The following is a 20,643-nucleotide window of genomic DNA, read 5'->3' as shown; positions in this document are numbered from 1 at the left end:
ACGAGCATCAGGTGTGTGCTGTCTGTCACTTGGGAACTGTCTAACTGCCCCACTGTGTCCTGATAACCAGATGTCTGGAATGAGCAAAGGGGCCCCTTCCCCAGCGGTAGTAAAGTGGCTGGTAAAATGGCGTCTATTCGCGCCAAAAGTTTATCTCTGCGCCCCTGGGCCTGAGCCCTCTGCTACAACTGCTGGCGGGTATCTAAGGGAGAGCTCCGGTCTGTCCTCAAGTGTCCGGTGTAATGTGTGTTGAAAAACTGAATGACTCTTACCCGGACTTGAGGCGGACAGTTGTGCGGGAGACCTTCCCCTTGAAGAGCGCTGAGTGATGTCGGGAGAGAGCTCACAGAGTGCGCCTCTGTACCTAGGGTCCTCCGGGTAAGCCGTGGTAGGTGTCGGGCAGGTTCTCTGTTAGTGCGGCAGGATGAAGTGTCCGTCTGGTGCAGGCAGTCAGGGCAGCCGCTCAAAGCAAAAAGTATGTCTCCGTATCACAGCGATACTCTGCTGTATGGCCGCTTAGCTGCTACAGTTGAGGAATGTAAAGACCGCTCAGAAATGGTAAAATTAAAGGTCCAGAGTCAGAGGGGTATAATCTGTAACCCCAGGGCAAAGTGGTTTAAATGTATATAGAAAAACAAAGTTATATGGGCATTTTATGCGAGGAGCTCCTGCAATACACGACCACTCAGTGTGGTTGCTGGCTCCGCCCCCCCTTATCTCAGTTCTTTTGACAGACATGCATTTTAGCCAATCAGTGCTGACTTATAAACAACTCATTGGGAGTGAGCACAATGTTACCTATATAACCCACATGAACTAGTATTGTCTAAATGTGAAAAACTGTCAAATGCACTGAGATAAGAGGCGGCCATCAAGTGCTTAGAAATTAGCATATGAGCCTACCTAGGTTAAGCTTTCAACAAAGAATACCAAGAAAACAAAGCACATTTGATGGTAAAAGTAAATTGAAAAGTTTTTTTTTTTTTAAATTGCATGCCCTCTTTGAATGATGCAAGTTAAATTTTGACTAGACTGTCCCTTTAAGTAAAATAACAGACAGAATAATATCACTGAGACGAATTATACAAATATATATTTACTGTATATATATATATATATATATATATATATATATATATATATATATAAATATATATATATTCCTTTTAATAGCTTCAATGGAGACTTTGTTTAGTTACAAGACAAAAGATATGATATAACTGTCCAGACAAAAGGAAATACTGCACACCTCCAAAACGTTTATTCCCAAAAAACAGTTATAGAACATCAACAGCAAAAAAAAAAAAAAATATATATATATATATATATATATATATATATATATATGTATATATATATATATATATATATATATATATATATATATGTATATGTATATATATATATATATATATATATATATATATATATGTATATATATATATATATATATATATGTATATGTATATATATATATATATATATATATATATATATATATATAGACACACAGTATATATACAGGTGAAACTCGAAAAATGTGAATATCGTGCAAAAGTTCATTTATTTCACTAATGCAACTTAAAAGGTGAAACTAATATATGAGATATACTCATTACATGCAAATCAAGATAGTTCAAGCCGTGATTTGTCATAATTGTGATGATTATGGCTTACAGCTCATGAAAACCCCAAATCCACAATCTCAGAAAATATTGTGAAAAGGTGCAATATTCTAGGCTCAAAGTGTCCCACTCTAATCAGCTAATTAAGTCATAACACCTGCAAAGGGTTCCTGAGCTTTTAAATTGTCTCTCAGTCTGGTTCAGTAGGAATCACAATCATGGGAAAGACTGCTGACCTGACAGTTGTGCAGAAAACCATCATTGACACCCTGCATAAGGAGGGAAAACCTCAAAAGGTAATTGCAAAATAAGTTGAATGTTCCCAAAGTGCTGTATCAAAGCACATTAATAGAAAGTTATGTGGAAGGGAAAAGTGTGGAATAAAAAGGTGCACAAGCAGCAGGGATGACCGCAGCCTGGAGAGGATTGTCAGGAAAAGGCCATTCAAAAATGTTGGGGACTTTTACAAGGACTGGACTGAGGCTGGAGTCAGTGCATCAAGAGCCACCACACAGAGGGATCCTGGACACGGGCTTCACGTGTTGTATTCCTCTTGCCAAGCCATTCCTCCTTAACAAACAATGTCAGAAGCGTCTTACCTGGGCTAAAGAAAAACAGACCTGGTCTGTTGCTCATTGGTCCAAAGTCCTCTTTTCTGATGAGTGCAAATTTTGCATCTCATTTGGAAACCAAGGACCCAGAGTATGGAGGAAGAATGGAGAGGCACACACTGCAAGCTGCCTGAAGTCAAGTGTGAAGTTTTTACAGTCTGTGTTGATTTGGGGAGCCATGTCATCTGCTGGTGTTGGTCCACTGTGCTTCATTAAGTCCAGGTTCAACGCAGCCATCTACCAGGAGATTTTGGAGCACTTCATGCTTCCTTCCGCACACGAGCTCTATGGGGATGCTGACTTCATTTTTCAGCAGGACTTGTCACCTGCCAAAAGCACCAAAACCTGTTTCAATGACTGTGGAATTACTGTGCTTGATTGACCAGCAAACTCGCCTGACCTGAACCCCATATAGAATCTACGGGGCATTGCCTAGAGAAAGATGAGAGACATGAGACCGAACAATGCAGAAGAGCTGAAGGCCGCTATTGAAGCATCCTGGTCTTCCATAACACCTCAGCAGTGCCACAGGCTGATAGCTTCCATGCAACACCGCATTGAGGCAGTTATTGCTGCAAAACTGGCCCAAACCAAGTACTGAGTACATACAGTATGCATGCTTATACTTTTCAGAAGTCCGATATTGTTCTATGTACAATCCTTGTTTCATTGATTGCATGTAATATTCTAATTTTCTGAGATTGTGGATTTGGGGCTTTCATGAGCTGTAAGCCATAATCATCACAATATGACAAATCACAGCTTGAACTATCTTGCTTTGCATGTAATGAGTCTATCTCATATATTAGTGTCACCTTTTAAGTTGCATTAGTGAAATAAATGAACTTTTGCACGATATTCCAATTTTTCGAGTTTCACCTGAGGCGCAAATAAATGCTGCTTCCCAAAAGGCAAATTTATAATGGTAAATATATACCTTATGATTCCAAAAGTAAATACTTTAATATTTTATAATTGCCTATAGCTGATTATTCCAAAATAAAATGCCATATCGGTGTATATCATAAAATAGTACAATATATAATATGTAAATGTGCTGCATGTTATGCAAGGTCACAAATACGATGCAAGATTTATACAAAGATTAAGAACAGTTATTGACATTTATTAACATAATGGGAATTATACCATGAATAAAATGTGACACCGGTGTCAAATAAATAAATACAATCTAATGTACGCTATAATAAGACTAAAATATGGCTAAAATATACTATAACATGGCTAAAATGAAAGCACCAAACATAACAAGGACTATTAAACAAATACTATGTTGACCTGAGATTAATTAGCGTCCATTGGGTGTATAAATTGCACTGATATTGATCCTAAATGTTTCCAAATGTTCATCAAATGTTGTAACTTGTGAGTTGATACTGAGTTTGTATAGCTCACATATTTGGTTTAGCTAAATTCCAGCGTATGGTATAAAATATATGGCGTACATTCAAGATGTGTATAATAAGAATGTTCTTCAGCTAATTAGCCCAAATGTACCTGCATGTTCAGGTGAATAGTGGTTGAGTGTCTTTTCTGATAGTATACTTACAGTGCACTGCAGTGTTTTCCTGGAATTTTTCCGGTTCCTGTCTGATGTGCCTTACTGGCTTCTAGTGAACTGATGTCTGTTCCTCCTTGATAAGACCTGTATGATGGTCTGCAAGTTACCGGGTTAAGTGCTAACTTCTCAGCCTCCGTTCTCTCCTTGGAGTGCTCGTTGCAGTCTCCAGTTTGTTTCAGTGAGGTGTTAATCGACCTCAGGTATAGCAGAGCAATATGGTTCTCTGCTCTCCTTGTAATCCCGTAATCAAGTGCTCAGGTTCTACTCATTTCGGCTGGGAGCCTTTGTTTAGTTTTTATATTGTAATATTTTAGTATTCTGCCTAACTTACTTCTGCTCAAATGGGACCAATCAGGGAAACAGAGTGTAAATGTATATCTGTTGCACCTTGCTTGACAGTATAAACACTGTTCATTTGTTATTATCAGTAATGTTGCGAATTGTTCGCCGGCGAAGAGTTCACAGCGAACATAGCATGTTCGCGTTCGCTGCAGCGGGCGAACATATGCGATGTTTGATCCGCTCCCTATTCATCATCATTAAGTAATGCTTTGACCCTGTACCTCACAGTGAGCAGGCACATTCCAGCCAATCAGCAGCAGACCCTCCCTCCCAGACCCTCCTACCTCCTGGACAGCATCCATTTTAGATTCATTCGGAGGCTGCATTGTTAGTGAGAGGAGGGAGAGTGTAGCTGCTGCTGATTTAGAAATGAAATCTATAGCTAGGCTAGTGTATTCAGTGTCCACTACAGTCCTGAAGGACTCATCTGATCTCTGCTGTAAGGACAGCACCCCAAAAAGCCCTTTTTAGGGCTGTTTTTTTTTTTCCTGTGTAATCTAATTGCAGTTGCCTGCCTGCCAGCGTGTGTGTCAGGCTCACAGCATATACTGTGCCCACTTGCCCAGTGCCACCACACATATCTGGTGTAACAGTATTGTAGATTTTAAAAAAACAACACTTTTTTGACTGTGTTAAATAATAGCAGTCAGTTTCCTTCACACGTTTGCATTTAAGTGCCTGCCTGCCAGGGCACAGTGTCACCCCAGTGCAACTCATATGTGGTGTAACAGTAGTGTAGATTTAAAAACAACAACACTTTTTTGACTGTGTTAAATAATAGCAGTCAGTTTCCTTCACACGTGTGCGTTTATGTGCCTGCTTGCCAGGGCACAGTGTCACCCCAGTTCAACTCATATGTGGTGTAACAGTAGTGTAGATTTAAAAAAAACAACACTTTTTTGACTGTGTTAAATAATAGCAGTCAGTTTCCTTCACACGTGTGCGTTTATGTGCCTGCTTGCCAGGGCACAGTGTCACCCCAGTGCAACTCATATCTGGTGTAACAGTAGTGTAGATTAGAAAAAAAAACAACACTTTTTTGACTGTGTTAAATAATAGTAGTCAGTTTCATTCACACATGTCCGTTTAAGTGCCTGCCGCCAGGGAACAGTGTTGCCCCAGTGCAACTCATATGTGGTATAACAGTAGTGTAGATTTAAAAATAAAACACTTTTTTGACTGTGTTAAATAATAGCAGTCAGTTTCCTTCACACGTGTGCGTTTAAGTGCCTGCCTGCCAGGGCACAGTGTCCCCCAGTGCAACTCATATGTGGTGTAACAGTAGTGTAGATTTAAAAATAAAACACTTTTTTGACTGTGTTAAATAATAGCAGTCAGTTTCCTTCACACGTGTGCGTTTAAGTGCCTGCCTGCCAGGGCACAGTGTCACCCCAGTGCAACTCATATGTGGTGTAACAGTAGTGTAGATTAAAAAAAACAACAACACTTTTTTTGACTGTGTTAAATAATAGCAGTAATTTTCCTTCACAGGTGTGCGTTTAAGTGCCTGCCTGCCAGGGCCCAGTGTCGCCCCAGTGCAACTCATATGTGGTGTAACAGTAGTGTAGATTTTAAAAAAAAAACACTTTTTTAACTGTGTTAAATAATAGCAGTCAGTTTCCTTCACACGTGTGTGTTTAAGTGCCTGCCTGCCTGCCAGGGCACAGTGTCACCCCTGTGCAACTCATATGTGGTGTAACAGTAGGGTAGATTTAAAAAAAACAAACACTTTTTTGACTGTGTTAAATAATAGCAGTCAGTTTCACGTGTGCGTTTAAGTGCTTGCCTGCCAGGGCACAGTGTCACCCCAGTGCCACTCATATGTGGTGTAACACTAGTGTAGATTTTAAAAAAACAACACTTTTTTGACTGTGTTAAATAATAGCAGTCAGTTTCCTTCACACGTGTGCGTTTCAGTGCCTGCCTGCCAGGGCACAGTGTCACCCCAGTTCAACTCATATGTGGTGTAACTGTAGTGTAGATTTAAAAAAAAAAAACACTTTTTTGACTGTGTTAAATAATAGCAGTCAGTTTCCTTCACACATGTGCGTTTAAGTGCCTGACTGCCAGGGCACAGTGTCACCCCAGTGCAACCCATATCTGGTGTAACAGTAGTATAGATTTAAAAAAAACAACACTTTTTTGACTGTGTTAAATAATAGAAGTCAGTTTCGTTCACACGTGTGCGTTTAAGTGCCTGCCTGCCAAGGCACAGTGTCACCCCAGTGCAACTCATATGTGGTGTAACAGTAGTGTAGATTTTAAAAAAACAACACTTTTTTGACTGTGTTAAATAATAGCAGTCAGTTTCCTTCATACGTGTGCTTTTAAGTGCCCCACAGTGTCACCCCAGTGCAACTGATATGTGGTGTAACAGTAGTGTAGATTTAAAAAAAACAACACTTTTTTGACTGTGTTAAATAATAGCAGTCAGTTTCCTTCACACGTGTGCATTTAAGTGCCTGCCTGCCAGGGCACAGTGTCACCCCAGTGCAACTCATATATGGTGTAACAGTAGTGTAGATTTAAAAAAAAAACACTTTTTTGACAGTGTTAAATAATTGCAGTCAGTTTCCTTCACACGTGTGCGTTTCAGTGCCTGCCTGCCAGAGCACAGTGTCACCCCAGTGCAACTCATATCTGGTTTAACAATAGTGTACATTTTAAAAAAACAACACTTTTTTGATTGTGAAATAATAGCAGTCAGTTTCCTTCACACGTGTACGTTTCAGTGCCTGCCAGGGCACAGTGTCACCCCAGTGCAACTCATATCTGGTGTAACAGTAGTGTACATTTAAAAAAAACAACACTTTTTTGACTGTGAAATAATAGCTGTCATTTTCCTTCACACGTGTGCGTTTCAGTGCCTGCCTGCCAGGGCACAGTGTCACCCCAGTGCAATTCATATCTGGTGTAACAGTAGTGTACATTTAAAAAATAAAAAAAACACTTTTTTGACTGTGAAATAATAGCAGTCAGTTTCCTTAACACGTGTGCGTTTCAGTGCCTGCCTGCCAGGGCACAGTGTCACCCCAGTGCAACTCATATCTGGTGTAACAGTAGTGTACATTTAAAAAAAACAACACTTTTTTGACTGTGAAATAATAGCTGTCATTTTCCTTAACACGTGTGCGTTTCAGTGCCTGCCTGCCAGGGCACAGTGTCACCCCAGTGCAATTCATATCTGGTGTAACAGTAGTGTACATTTAAAAAAAAAAAAACACTTTTTTGACTGTGAAATAATAGCAGTCAGTTTCCTTAACACGTGTGCGTTTCAGTGCCTGCCTGCCAGGGCACAGTGTCTCCCCAGTGCAACTAATATCTGGTGTAACAGTATTGTAGATTTTAAAAAAACAACACTTTTTTGACTGTGTTAAATAATAGCAGTCAGTTTCCTTCACACGTGTGCATTTAAGTGCCTGCCTGCCAGGGCACAGTGTCACCCCAATGCAACTCATATGTGGTGTAACAGTAGTGCAGATTTAAAAAAAACAACACTTTTTTGACTGTGTTAAATAATAGCAGTCAGTTTCCTTCACACGTGTGCGTTTATGTGCCTGCTTGCCAGGGCACAGTGTCACCCCAGTTCAACTCATATGTGGTGTAACAGTAGTGTAGATTTAAAAAAAACAACACTTTTTTGACTGTGTTAAATAATAGCAGTCAGTTTCCTTCACACGTGTGCGTTTATGTGCCTGCTTGCCAGGGCACAGTGTCACCCCAGTGCAACTCATATCTGGTGTAACAGTAGTGTAGATTAGAAAAAAAAACAACACTTTTTTGACTGTGTTAAATAATAGCAGTCAGTTTCATTCACACATGTCCGTTTAAGTGCCTGCCGCCAGGGAACAGTGTCGCCCCAGTGCAACTCATATGTGGTATAACAGTAGTGTAGATTTAAAAATAAAACACTTTTTTGACTGTGTTAAATAATAGCAGTCAGTTTCCTTCACACGTGTGCGTTTAAGTGCCTGCCTGCCAGGGCACAGTGTCCCCCAGTGCAACTCATATGTGGTGTAACAGTAGTGTAGATTTAAAAATAAAACACTTTTTTGACTGTGTTAAATAATAGCAGTCAGTTTCCTTCACACGTGTGCGTTTAAGTGCCTGCCTGCCAGGGCACAGTGTCACCCCAGTGCAACTCATATGTGGTGTAACAGTAGTGTAGATTAAAAAAAACAACAACACTTTTTTTGACTGTGTTAAATAATAGCAGTAATTTTCCTTCACAGGTGTGCGTTTAAGTGCCTGCCTGCCAGGGCCCAGTGTCGCCCCAGTGCAACTCATATGTGGTGTAACAGTAGTGTAGATTTAAAAAAAAAAACACTTTTTTAACTGTGTTAAATAATAGCAGTCAGTTTCCTTCACACGTGTGTGTTTAAGTGCCTGCCTGCCTGCCAGGGCACAGTGTCACCCCTGTGCAACTCATATGTGGTGTAACAGTAGGGTAGATTTAAAAAAACAAAACACTTTTTTGACTGTGTTAAATAATAGCAGTCAGTTTCACGTGTGGGTTTAAGTGCTTGCCTGCCAGGGCACAGTGTCACCCCAGTGCAACTCATATGTGGTGTAACACTAGTGTAGATTTTAAAAAAACAACACTTTTTTGACTGTGTTAAATAATAGCAGTCAGTTTCCTTCACACGTGTGCGTTTCAGTGCCTGCCTGCCAGGGCACAGTGTCACCCCAGTGCAACTCATATGTGGTGTAACTGTAGTGTAGATTTAAAAAAAAAAAACACTTTTTTGACTGTGTTAAATAATAGCAGTCAGTTTCCTTCACACGTGTGCGTTTAAGTGCCTGACTGCCAGGGCACAGTGTCACCCCAGTGCAACTCATATGTGGCGTAACAGTAGTGTAGATTTTAAAAAAACAACACTTTTTTGACTGTGTTAAATAATAGCAGTCAGTTTCCTTCACACGTGTGCATTTAAGTGCCGGCCTGCCAGGGCACAGTGTCACCCCAGTGCAACTCATATATGGTGTAACAGTAGTGTAGATTTAAAAAAAAAAAACTTTTTTGACAGTGTTAAATAATTGCAGTCAGTTTCCTTCACACGTGTGCGTTTCAGTGCCTGCCTGCCAGAGCACAGTGTCACCCCAGTGCAACTCATATGTGGTGTAACAGTAGTGTAGATTTAAAAAAACAACACTTTTTTGACTGTGTTAAATAATAGCAGTCAGTTTCCTTCACACGTGTTAGTTTCAGTGCCTGCCTGCCAGAGCACAGTGTCACCTCAGTGCAACTCATATGTGGTGTAACAGTAGTGTAGATTTAAAAAAAATAACACTTTTTTGACTGTGTTAAATAATAGCAGTCAGTTTCCTTCACACGTGTGCGTTTCAGTGCCTGCCTGCCAGAGCACAGTGTCACCCCAGTGCAACTCATATGTGGTGTAACAGTAGTGTAGATTTAAAAAAATAACACTTTTCTGACTGTGTTAAATAATAGCAGTCAGTTTCCTTCACACGTGTGCGTTTCAGTGCCTGCCTGCCAGGGCACAGTGTCTCACCAGTGCAACTCATATCTGGTGTAACAGTAGTGTACATTTAAAAAAAAAATTACAATTTTGACTGTAATAGATTGAATAGCAGTTAGTTGTCTGCAAGCGTGTGTGTCAGGCCTACAGCGTCTACTCTGCCAACTTCTGCCAGTGCACAGTGCCACTCATATCTGTTGTCACAGTAGCTTGCACGCATAGTACCACTAATCGAAAAAAAAATGACAGGCAGCGGCAGGCCACCCCGCAGGGTCCGTCGTGTTCGTGGTGCTGTGATTCCCTTTGGCCCTAGAATAATGCCCAGTGTTCAGAAGCCACGTACCCTGAACTCGAACATTTCTGACTCTGAGGACATAGTTGACTGGCTAACACAGGACACCCAATCTTCTACAGCTTTTGCTCACAACCTTGACGCACCATCCTCCACCAGCTTATCTTCGGGCACCCCTCAATTTACCACTCGCCCGCCTGCCGCCACCACCAACACTAGCAACACAGCCGTTTCACTTGATCTGTCAGAGGAGTTATTTACACATCAGTTGGAAGAAATGAGTGATAGTGATGCGCAACCATTATTGCCAGATGATGTAGATAACAGGAATATGTCTCAGTCAGGCAGCATTACACACAAGGATGTACGGTGTGATGATGATGATGTTGTACCGGCTGCTGCTTCCTTTGTTGACTTGTCGGATACAAGTGAAGCGGTTGATGATGACGATGTGTCCGTGGATGTCACGTGGGTGCCCGCTAGAAGAGAAGAAGAAGAGGGGGAAAGTTAAGATGGGGAACAGACAGGAGGAGGAGACGAGTTGGAAGGAGGGGGAGGTCGTCGCAAGGAGCTAGTGGCACAGTCAGACAGCATGCATCGGCACCCGGGGTCAGCCAGAAAGCACGCCGATCAACGCATGCTGTTGCCACCACCAGAATACCGTCATTGCAGAGCTCAGCAGTGTGGCATTTTTTTGTGTGTCTGCCTCTGACAACAGCGATGCCATTTGCAACCTGTGCCAAAAGAAACTGAGTTGTGGGAAGTCCAACACCCACCTAGTTACAACTGCTTTGCGATGGCACATGATCGCACATCACAAATGCCTATGGGATCAACACATGAGTACAAGCAGCACACAAACTCAAAGCCGCCATCCTCCTCCTGGTCCAGCATCTTCAGCTACGTCAACCACTGCTATCCTCCTCAACCATCTGCCACACCGTGTCTCGCCTTGAGCAGTTCCTGCTCATCTGCCCACAGTCAGGTGTCTGTCAAGGACATTTTTGAGCATAAGAAGCCAATGTCACAAAGTCACCCCCTTGCCCGGCATCTGACAGCTGGCTTGACTGAACTCTTAGCCCGCCAGCTTTTACCATACAGTTGGAGTCTGAGGCGTTCAAAAAATTTGTAGCTATTGTGACACCGCAGTGGAAGGTACCCTGCCGAAATTTCTTTGCACAAAAGGCAATCCCCAACCTGTACTCGATTGTGAAAAAGGAAGTAATGGCATGTCTGGCACATAGTGTTGGGGAAAGGGTCCATCTGACCACTGATACCTGGTCTGAAAAGCATGGTCAGGGCAGGTATATCACCTACACTGCGCATTTTGTAAACCTGCTGATGGCTGCCAAGCATGGAACACCGCCACGACTTGCAGGCAGGCCTGCTGCCACCTCCTCTACTCCTCCTACTCCATCCTCTTCCATAACCTCCTTGGCTGAGTCCTCTTCTGCTGCTGCATCTTGCTCCACATCAACGGCACCCCCCAGCTCCCCAGGTACTATTCCACATCCCGGATATGGCAGTGTCATGCCCTCTTGGGGTTGACTTGCCTGAAAGCAGAGAGTCACACTGGACCAGCACTCCTGTCTGCCCTGAACGCACAGGTGGATCAGTGGCTGACTCCGCACCAACTGGAGATCAGCAAAGTGGTTAGTGACAATGGAAGAAATTGGGTGGCGGCATTGAATTTGGGCAAGTTGACACATGTGCCGTGCATGGCACATGTGTGTAATCTGATCGTACAATGCTTTGTGCATAAGTACCCAGGCTTACAGGACGTCCTGAAGCAGGCCAGGAAGGTGTGTGGCCATTTCAGGCGTTCCTACACGGCCATGGCGCACCTTTCAGATATCCAGCGGCGAAACAACATGCCAGTGAGGCGCTTGATTTGCGACAGCCCGACACATTGGAATTCAACACTCCTAATGTTCCACCGCCTGATCCAACAAGAAAAAGCCGTTAACAACTATTTGTATGACCGGGGTGCTAGGACAGCCTCTGTGGAAATTTTTTGCCACGTTACTGGACGCTCATGCGCAATGCCTGTAGGCTCATGCGTCCTTTTGAGGAGGTGACAAACCTAGTCAGTCACACCAAAGACACCATCAGCGACATCATACCATTTGCTTTCTTCCTGGAGTGTGCCCTGCGAAGAGTGCTCGATCAGGCCATAGATGAGCGTGAAGAGGAAGAGTTGTGGTCACCATTACCACCAGAAACAGCCTTATCAGCATCGCTTGCTGGACCTGCGGCAATGCTGGAAGAGAATTGTGAGGAAGAGGAGTCAGAGGAGGAATGTGGCTTTGAGGAGGAGGAGGAAGACCAACCACAACAGGCATCCCAGGGTGCTCGTTGTCACCTATCTGGTACCCGTGGTGTTGTAAGTGGCTGGGGGGAAGAAGATACCTTCAGTGAGATCACTGAGGATGAGGAACGGGACATGAGTAGCTCGGCATCCAACCTTGTGCAAATGGGGTCTTTCATGCTGTCATGCCTGTTAAGGGACCCTCGTATAAAAAAGCTGAAGGAGAACGACCTCTACTGGGTGTCCACGCTACTAGACCCCCGGTATAAGCATAAAGTGCCTGAAATGTTACCGAATTACCGCAAGTCGGAAAGGATGCAGCAGCTCCAAAATAAATTAAAAAGTATGCTTTACACAGCGTATAAGGGTGATGTCACAGCACAACGGGAATCTAACAGGGGAAGAGGTGAAAGTAATCCTCCTCCTCCCACGACCTTGCCGGCAAGGACAGATGTGTTGTTGATGGAGGACATGCAGAGCTTTTTAAGTCCTACGCATCGCCACAGCCTTTCGGGGTCCACCCTCAGAGAATGACTCGACCGACAGGTAGCAGACTACCTCGCCTTAACTGCAGATATTGACACTCTGAGAAGCGATGAACCCCTTGACTACTGGGTGTGCAGGCTTGACCTGTGGCTTGAGCTATCCCAATTTGCGATAGAACTTCTGGCCTGCCCCGCTTCAAGTGTCCTGTCAGAAAGGACCTTCAGTGCAGCAGGAGGTATTGTCACTGAGAAGAGAAGTCGCCTAGGTCAAAAAAGTCTAGATTACCTCACCTTTATTAAGATGAATGAGGGATGGATCCCGAAGGGACTGACAGTGGGCGATACATTTGACTAAAAGGCCTGATGAGATAAGCTGCCTTGGGCTAAAAATGGTCCACATGCTGCTGTATTTTATCTCTGAATGCCGGATGACTTGCGTGACTTATCCGCCACCAACTAGGGTTCAAGCCGCAATGTTTTAGGGCACTTTCTGCCTGGGAAACAAACATCAATTGTTCTGTAGCAGCGGCTGCAACAATACCTAATTTTTCAGGCATGTGTACATGCCTAACACAGACCAAACACAGCAGGCATCCCAGGGGGCTTGTTGTCACCTTTCGGGGACCCTTGGTGTTGTACGTGGCTGGGTGGAGGAAGAGACCTTCAATGACATCAGTGAGTACAAGGAACGGGACATGGCTAGCTTGGTATCCAACCTTGTGCAAATGGACTGTTTGCGGTTGTTTGCGGTGCATTAGAGGGACAGTCTAGGCCAAAATAAACTTTCATGATTCAGATAGAGCATGTAATTTTAAACAATTTTCCAATTTACTTTTATCACCAATTTTGCTTTGTTCTCTTGGTATTCTTAGTTGAAAGCTTAACCTAGGAGGTTCATATGCTAATTTCTTAGACCTTGAAACCCACCTCTTTCAGATTGCATTTTAACAGTTTTTCACCACTAGAGGGTGTTAGTTCACGTATTTCATATAGATAACACTGTGCTTGTGCACGAGAAGTTATCTGGGAGCAAGCACTGATTGGCTAGACTGCAAAAAGGGGCAGTTTGCAGAGGCTTAGATACAAGATAATCACAGAGGTTAAAAGTATATTATTATAAATGTGTTAGTTATGCAAAACTGGGAAATGGGTAATAAAGGGATTATCTATCTTTTAAAACAATAAAAATTCTGGTGTAAACTGTCCCTTTAAACGGGGAGTTTGGTCAGTCACTGTGAAGCGGGCATAACCCTTACACTACCTGATCAATACAACATCATACCTGATGTTTTAAAGCACGTTACTCCAAACAATTTAGGAATGTTAGGGGATTTATGCCCTTTATGGATTAAAACCAGACTCTGCATCAACTATGTAATTTTCCATGGGAGTTTTGCCATGGATCCCCCTCCGGCATGCCACAGTCCAGGTGTTAGTCCCCTTGAAACAACTTTTCCATCACTATTGTGGCCAGAAAGAGTCCCTGTGGGTTTTAAAGTTCGCCTGCCTATTGAAGTCTATGGCGGTTCGCCCGGTTCGCCCTTTCGCGAACATTTGCGGAAGTTTGTGTTCGACGTTCGCAAACCCAAATATTTATGTTTGCGACATCACTAGTTATTATGTGGATGTTGCAAAGATACCAATTTTTTTTAATCAAGACTCACAAATTGTTTCACTGGTCCACTTTCTAGAAGCTTGGACCTCTTATTTTAAGATATTATATCTTCTCATTTTTATTTTCTGTACAATTTTTCAAACTGTACTACATTTTTTTGTAAGCCTATGTCTGAAAAAGACTGTTGCTACAAATTTGCTACCTGCTCTTGTTTACTAAAGAACAAGACCTCTTGCTGCTCAGCTAAATGTTCATTGTCATTACCATAGTAAACACACTACTCAAGTCAATTAATGAAAGTTATAAGTCTATACAGATGGACTGTCTTTCGTTTTTCTGTATTAAAAGGCATTTTTTTTTTAACAAAGAGAACCATTTATGGGAGCCATTCACACTATTCAGGAACAGTGTGGGCATCATTTGACACTTTAGATGTTTCATTTATATGCTACAGTTTGTGCCGACACAAAAAAAGATCCTGTTTTCTTTTGATAAATCTTAAGTAAGATTAATGTTGTCAAGTTATGTGAGGTCCAGTAAGTACATTATCTTCTTGGGAATTCAATTTCCTGATTTAAAAAATGGATCCATGTGTATAACCAACCTGCATAAACCATGTAACATCTGATGTATGACAATGAGTTTTACTAGGTCTATATATACTAGTAAAATATGTTTGGTGCTTTTTAACCCATTCCTGGCACGTACACTGCTTTTAAATATTTACACATACCTGTTGTTTTGTTTTTCATTGAATCTTTATGTCTACATTGTAATTTCAATTGTTTATTGTACCATAGTTAGGGGTAGATTATGAGTGGAACGGTAGTTTGCAATCCCACTCGCATGTTAACTCCACTAGAAGTAGGCTTTTTGCGTGTCGGGTAGCGCGCGTATTAGAAGTTGAAAGTAAAAAGTTTTTGTACAAGCGCTAACCCGACAATCACAAAAAGCCGAAGTCTGAATATTGTGACCGCGTTAACGTATCACCCCATAGACCTTAATGCAGAAAGCGCTAAAAAAATAAAAACACCCTTACTCATGAGCAAACCCAATCGCATTTTCTCAAGTGCGCTAACCTGACATGAAATTAGAATATTTTACTTTCCGATGTTCTTCACATAGCAAAAAATGTTCTATTTATTCTTAAATTCATATTTCTATGAATCTGATGTTTTGTTTTAAAATATCTATCTATACCTATATATATATACAAACTTAGTAATGGGATGGTGGAAGGCCACTCATATTTACGGTGAAAACAATCCATTTTACAATGACATCAAGGTTTATCACCGGTTCATTGATGATCTTATCTTCATATGGGTAGGAGATAAGTATAAGGCTGAACAATTTACTGATCATCTTAATACGAACCCGTGGGGTCTAAAATTTACATTTGAATTTGATGAATTTCAGATTCATTATCTTGATGCCACTTTAAAAACTGACTTAGTTGCTAAATCTATTACTTCATCGATTTACAGATAGCCGATATCAGGCAAAACTCTTCTACATAGTAGGAATTGTCACCCAAGGAGAGTGCCCTATGCTATAGCTAAAGGACAGTTCATACGCACTAAACGGAACTGTTCAGTGGCTATTGATTGTGAGAAAAATGCCAAGACTTGGAAAGAAGATTAATAGAGAGAGTCTATAATAGAGAGGTTATACACAAAGCCTAAAAAGAGGTTGAGGCTATTAATAAGGAGACTCTTTTAAAAGACAAATATAAGAAAAAGAACATTAAATTTACATCTGAACAAGTAATACAGACAGTTTCATTTGTAACTCAATACTCTACGGATTATGAACAAGTTTATTAGTAAACATTTGCCAATGCTCACAGCTGATAATCAGTTGTGTGACACAGTTAAATATGGTTGTCATCGAGGAGCAACTTTGGGAAATATTCTTTCTCCTAGTGAATTGCACATTAAATATAAAAGTAGAGAGTGGCTAGAAAATAAAGGAATGTACAAATGTAGCTATGGACCATGCATCCCTTGTAGCCACACTGAAAAGCAAACAAGCTTTGTCAGCACAAATACAGGGAAAGGGTATGGAATGGCAACCTATGCCAATTTCAGAAGCAAAAATTTAGTATATTGCTGTGGTGTAGTTGTAATAACAAACAATATGTTGGGTGCACTACTTGGGAAGTACGTGAGAGGATTTGCCACACCTCTCAGATATCATCAATAGATCAAAACAAAGCTCTGATTTGGCCAAACACTTCATCCTCAATCACAACAGTGATAGTGCAGCATTCAAGTGGATGGTGATTGAGCATGTAAAGGCCCGTAGATGGGGTGGTAACATTACAAAAATGGTGCATAAACGTGAAGCCTTTTGAATTTTTACCTTGGGAGCTAGGATACCACGAGGCTTTAAAAGTGTTTATGAAATTATTAATTATTGGGAGTGATTCCTTTTTGTGCATATCAAATTGAATAATGCACATCTAAATGATTCAGTTGTAGATAGATTATTAATTCTTTATAATAAAAGTTTAAATGGTATTGTGGCCTGTTTTCCACACTTAAGGTTTTTATAACAAAGGTTCTAAGTTTTTGCTCTTTATAATGCTAAATATGTCATCTATGCTCAATAAGACACCTATTCATAATGTGAGTTGTTGACTAAATAGCAACTATTTGAAACATTAGTTCGAAATAATTATTTTGTTTTTGTTTTATTTTTACAACCAATATACAATAATAATAAAACACCAATGTATAAAACCAGTATAAAAACAGAATAAATGCATACATACACACGCACACAGAGTCTAGGTCCCCCTACAAGAGTTTAGAGCTATTTACAGATGAATAAGCTATGGCTATGTTATTTACCTGTTCAATAAATATTGTTCTTTATTATTATTTACAGTTGAATTTGAAATTTGCTCAATATTTAGTGTTTTGGTATTATAAGATCGTCAATCATTTAACTTTAACTTTATTACTGTTTATAAATAGTAGATTGTTATTTTGGTATAGTAACATAAGGTTGCAGTGATTTTTTGTATCCATCAACACATTGATTTATTCTAATAGCATGTCATTTATTGATTATGGTTGCAGGATGTCAAATTACTACATTGTAATTAATTATTTATACATTTATGTTAATAATTCTTAACCGTTGTTGTTGTCCTTTTAAACAATTAAATATATACAGGGTTAAATAGACGACTACTATATACAATAACACTATTTTTAGACAATGCTGTTGTTGCTTTTTAAGTATACATCGGGTTAAATAGTTGATTACTAACCACAAACAAATGACTACTAGTCACATGTATATTTTGATTAACTAATTGGTTCTCAGTATTGTTTTTAAATAGCAGATGTCTACTCCACTAAAATACGGCTATGTTTAAGGCTACTAAGCCGAAACATGTCAGGCTTAGTAGCTGACTGTTATAACCTGTTATAACCTTTAGTTTCTTTTAATGCGACTCAATAAAGAAGTGTTTTTACTGATTTGGAGGGTGCCGGTATTTTCTCTTTGTGAACTATATATATATTTATATATATATATATATATATATATATATGATTATATATAAGTACAGATACAGTATATACAGATATATAGAGGAATATCTCTTTAAAAATACTTAGAACATATTCCCCACAGTATATTGAACACACAGAGTTAGTATTAGCGCTAGTGACTAAGTTATCCCTAAGGGATTATGAGAGAACACCATTCTCTGTAGATATACAGTCCTCACATATATGTCTGTAAATACATGTATATACATATAAATACATAAATAAATACATACATACATAAGTACACACACACAGACATATATATATATATATATATATATATATATATATATATATATATATATATATATATATATATAAGACCATTGTTTTTCTCTATTTAAGGTTTGAGGCAAGAGTGCTTTTTTTCTAGTACTTTTCATTTTCTTTTTTTATTTAATATATTAGTGTATATATATATACACACATATATATATATATATATATATATATACAGGGAGTGCAGAATTATTAGGCAAGTTGTATTTTTGAGGATTCATTTTATTATTGAACAACAACCATGTTCTCAATGAACCCAAAAAACTCATTAATATCAAAGCTGAATAGTTTTGGAAGTAGTTTTTAGTTGTTTTTAGTTATAGCTATTTTAGGGGGATATCTGTGTGTGCAGGTGACTATTACTGTGCATAATTATTAGGCAACTTAACAAAAAACAAATATATACCCATTTCAATTATTTATTTTTACTAGTGAAACCAATATAACATCTCAACATTCACAAATATACATTTCTGACATTCAAAAACAAAACAAAAACAAATCAGTGACCAATATAGCCACCTTTCTTTGCAAGGACACTCAAAAGCTTGCCATCCATGGATTCTGTCAGTGTTTTGATCTGTTCACCATCAACATTGCGTGCAGCAGCAACCACAGCCTCCCAGACACTGTTCAGAAAGGTGTACTGTTTTCCCTCCTTGTAAATCTCACATTTGATGATGGACCACAGGTTCTCAATGGGGTTCAGATCAGGTGAACAAGGAGGCCATGTCATTAGATTTTCTTCTTTTATACCCTTTCTTGCCAGCCACGCTGTGGAGTACTTGGACGCGTATGATGGAGCATTGTCCTGCATGAAAATCATGTTTTTCTTGAAGGATGCAGACTTCTTCCTGTACCACTGCTTGAAGAAGGTGTCTTTGAGAAACTGGCAGTAGGACTGGGAGTTGAGCTTGACTCCATCCTCAACCCGAAAAGGCCCCACAAGCTCATCTTTGATGATACCAGCCCAAACCAGTACTCCACCTCCACCTTGCTGGCGTCTGAGTCGGACTGGAGCTCTCTGCCCTTTACCAATCCAGCCACGAGCCCATCCATCTGGCCCATCAAGACTCACTCTCATTTCATCAGTCCACAAAACCTTAGAAAAATCAGTCTTGAGATATTTCTTGGCCCAGTCTTGACGTTTCAGCTTATGTGTCTTGTTCAGTGGTGGTTGTCTTTCAGCCTTTCTTACCTTGGCCATGTCTCTGAGTATTGCACACCTTGTGCTTTTGGGCACTCCAGTGATGTTGCAGCTCTGAAATATGGCCAAACTGGTGGCAAGTGGCATCTTGGCAGCTGCACGCTTGACTTTTCTCAGTTCATGGGCAGTTATTTTGTGCCTTGGTTTTTCCACACGCTTCTTGCGACCCTGTTGACTATTTTGAATGAAACGCTTGATTGTTCGATGATCACGCTTCAGAAGCTTTGCAATTTTAAGAGTGCTGCATCCCTCTGCAAGATATCTCACTATTTTCGACTTTTCTGAGCCTGTCAAGTCCTTCTTTTGACCCATTTTGCCAAAGGAAAGGAAGTTGCCTAATAATTATGCACACCTGATATAGGGTGTTGATGTCATTAGACCACACTCCTTCTCATTACAGAGATGCACATCACCTAATATGCTTAATTGGTAGTAAGCTTTCGAGCCTATACAGCTTGGAGTAAGAAAACATGCATAAAGAGGATGATGTGGTCAAAATACTCATTTGCCTAATAATTCTGCACACAGTGTATATATATATACAACACACAGAGAAAACCCAGCACTCACTTACAAGCTCTCAGCTAAGATTTAAAAGCAAAAATGGAAAGGTTAGTCACCACATCTGGCCAAATGGGACAAGCTCAGGTACCGCGTCAAGGTCCTTTCCAATACCTGAGACCCTAAAACAGCCACACAATGCAAGCTTTCAAATCTAAACAAACTGAAAACAAGGGAAGGGTGCACAGGAATATGTAATCACCCTAGACATATACAAAACATGGAAGGGAACTGCGCTCTCATACCGGACCGGGTACACATCCCATGACCCTGCAACATGCTCAGCCCTGGGTGCCACTGGCACTCACAGGAAGCTGTGCTGTCCCCAGAGCCACAAGCAGTTAACCCCAGACAGGTCTGGGTGCAAGAACCATAGGGAAAATTACAAAGCAAATTAATACAACTCACAGAGAAACCCCAGCACTCACTTACAAGCTCTCAGCTAAGATTTAAAAGCAAAAATGGAAAGGTTAATCACCGCATCTGGCCAAATGGGACAAGCTCAGGTACCACGTCAAGGTCCTTTCCAATACCTGAGACCCTAAAACAGCCACACAATGCAAGCTTTCAAAGCTGAACAAACTGAAAACAAGGGAAGGGTGCACAGGGCTGAGCATGTTGCAGGGTCATGGGATGTGTACCCGGTCTGGTATGAGAGTGCAGTTCCCTTCCATGTTTTGTATATGTCTA

Source organism: Bombina bombina, chromosome 6 (assembly GCF_027579735.1).
Source record: "Bombina bombina isolate aBomBom1 chromosome 6, aBomBom1.pri, whole genome shotgun sequence".
NCBI lineage: Eukaryota > Metazoa > Chordata > Amphibia > Anura > Bombinatoridae > Bombina > Bombina bombina.
The sequence above is the reverse complement of the archived record's forward strand: the minus strand, read 5'-3'. Positions refer to the sequence as shown.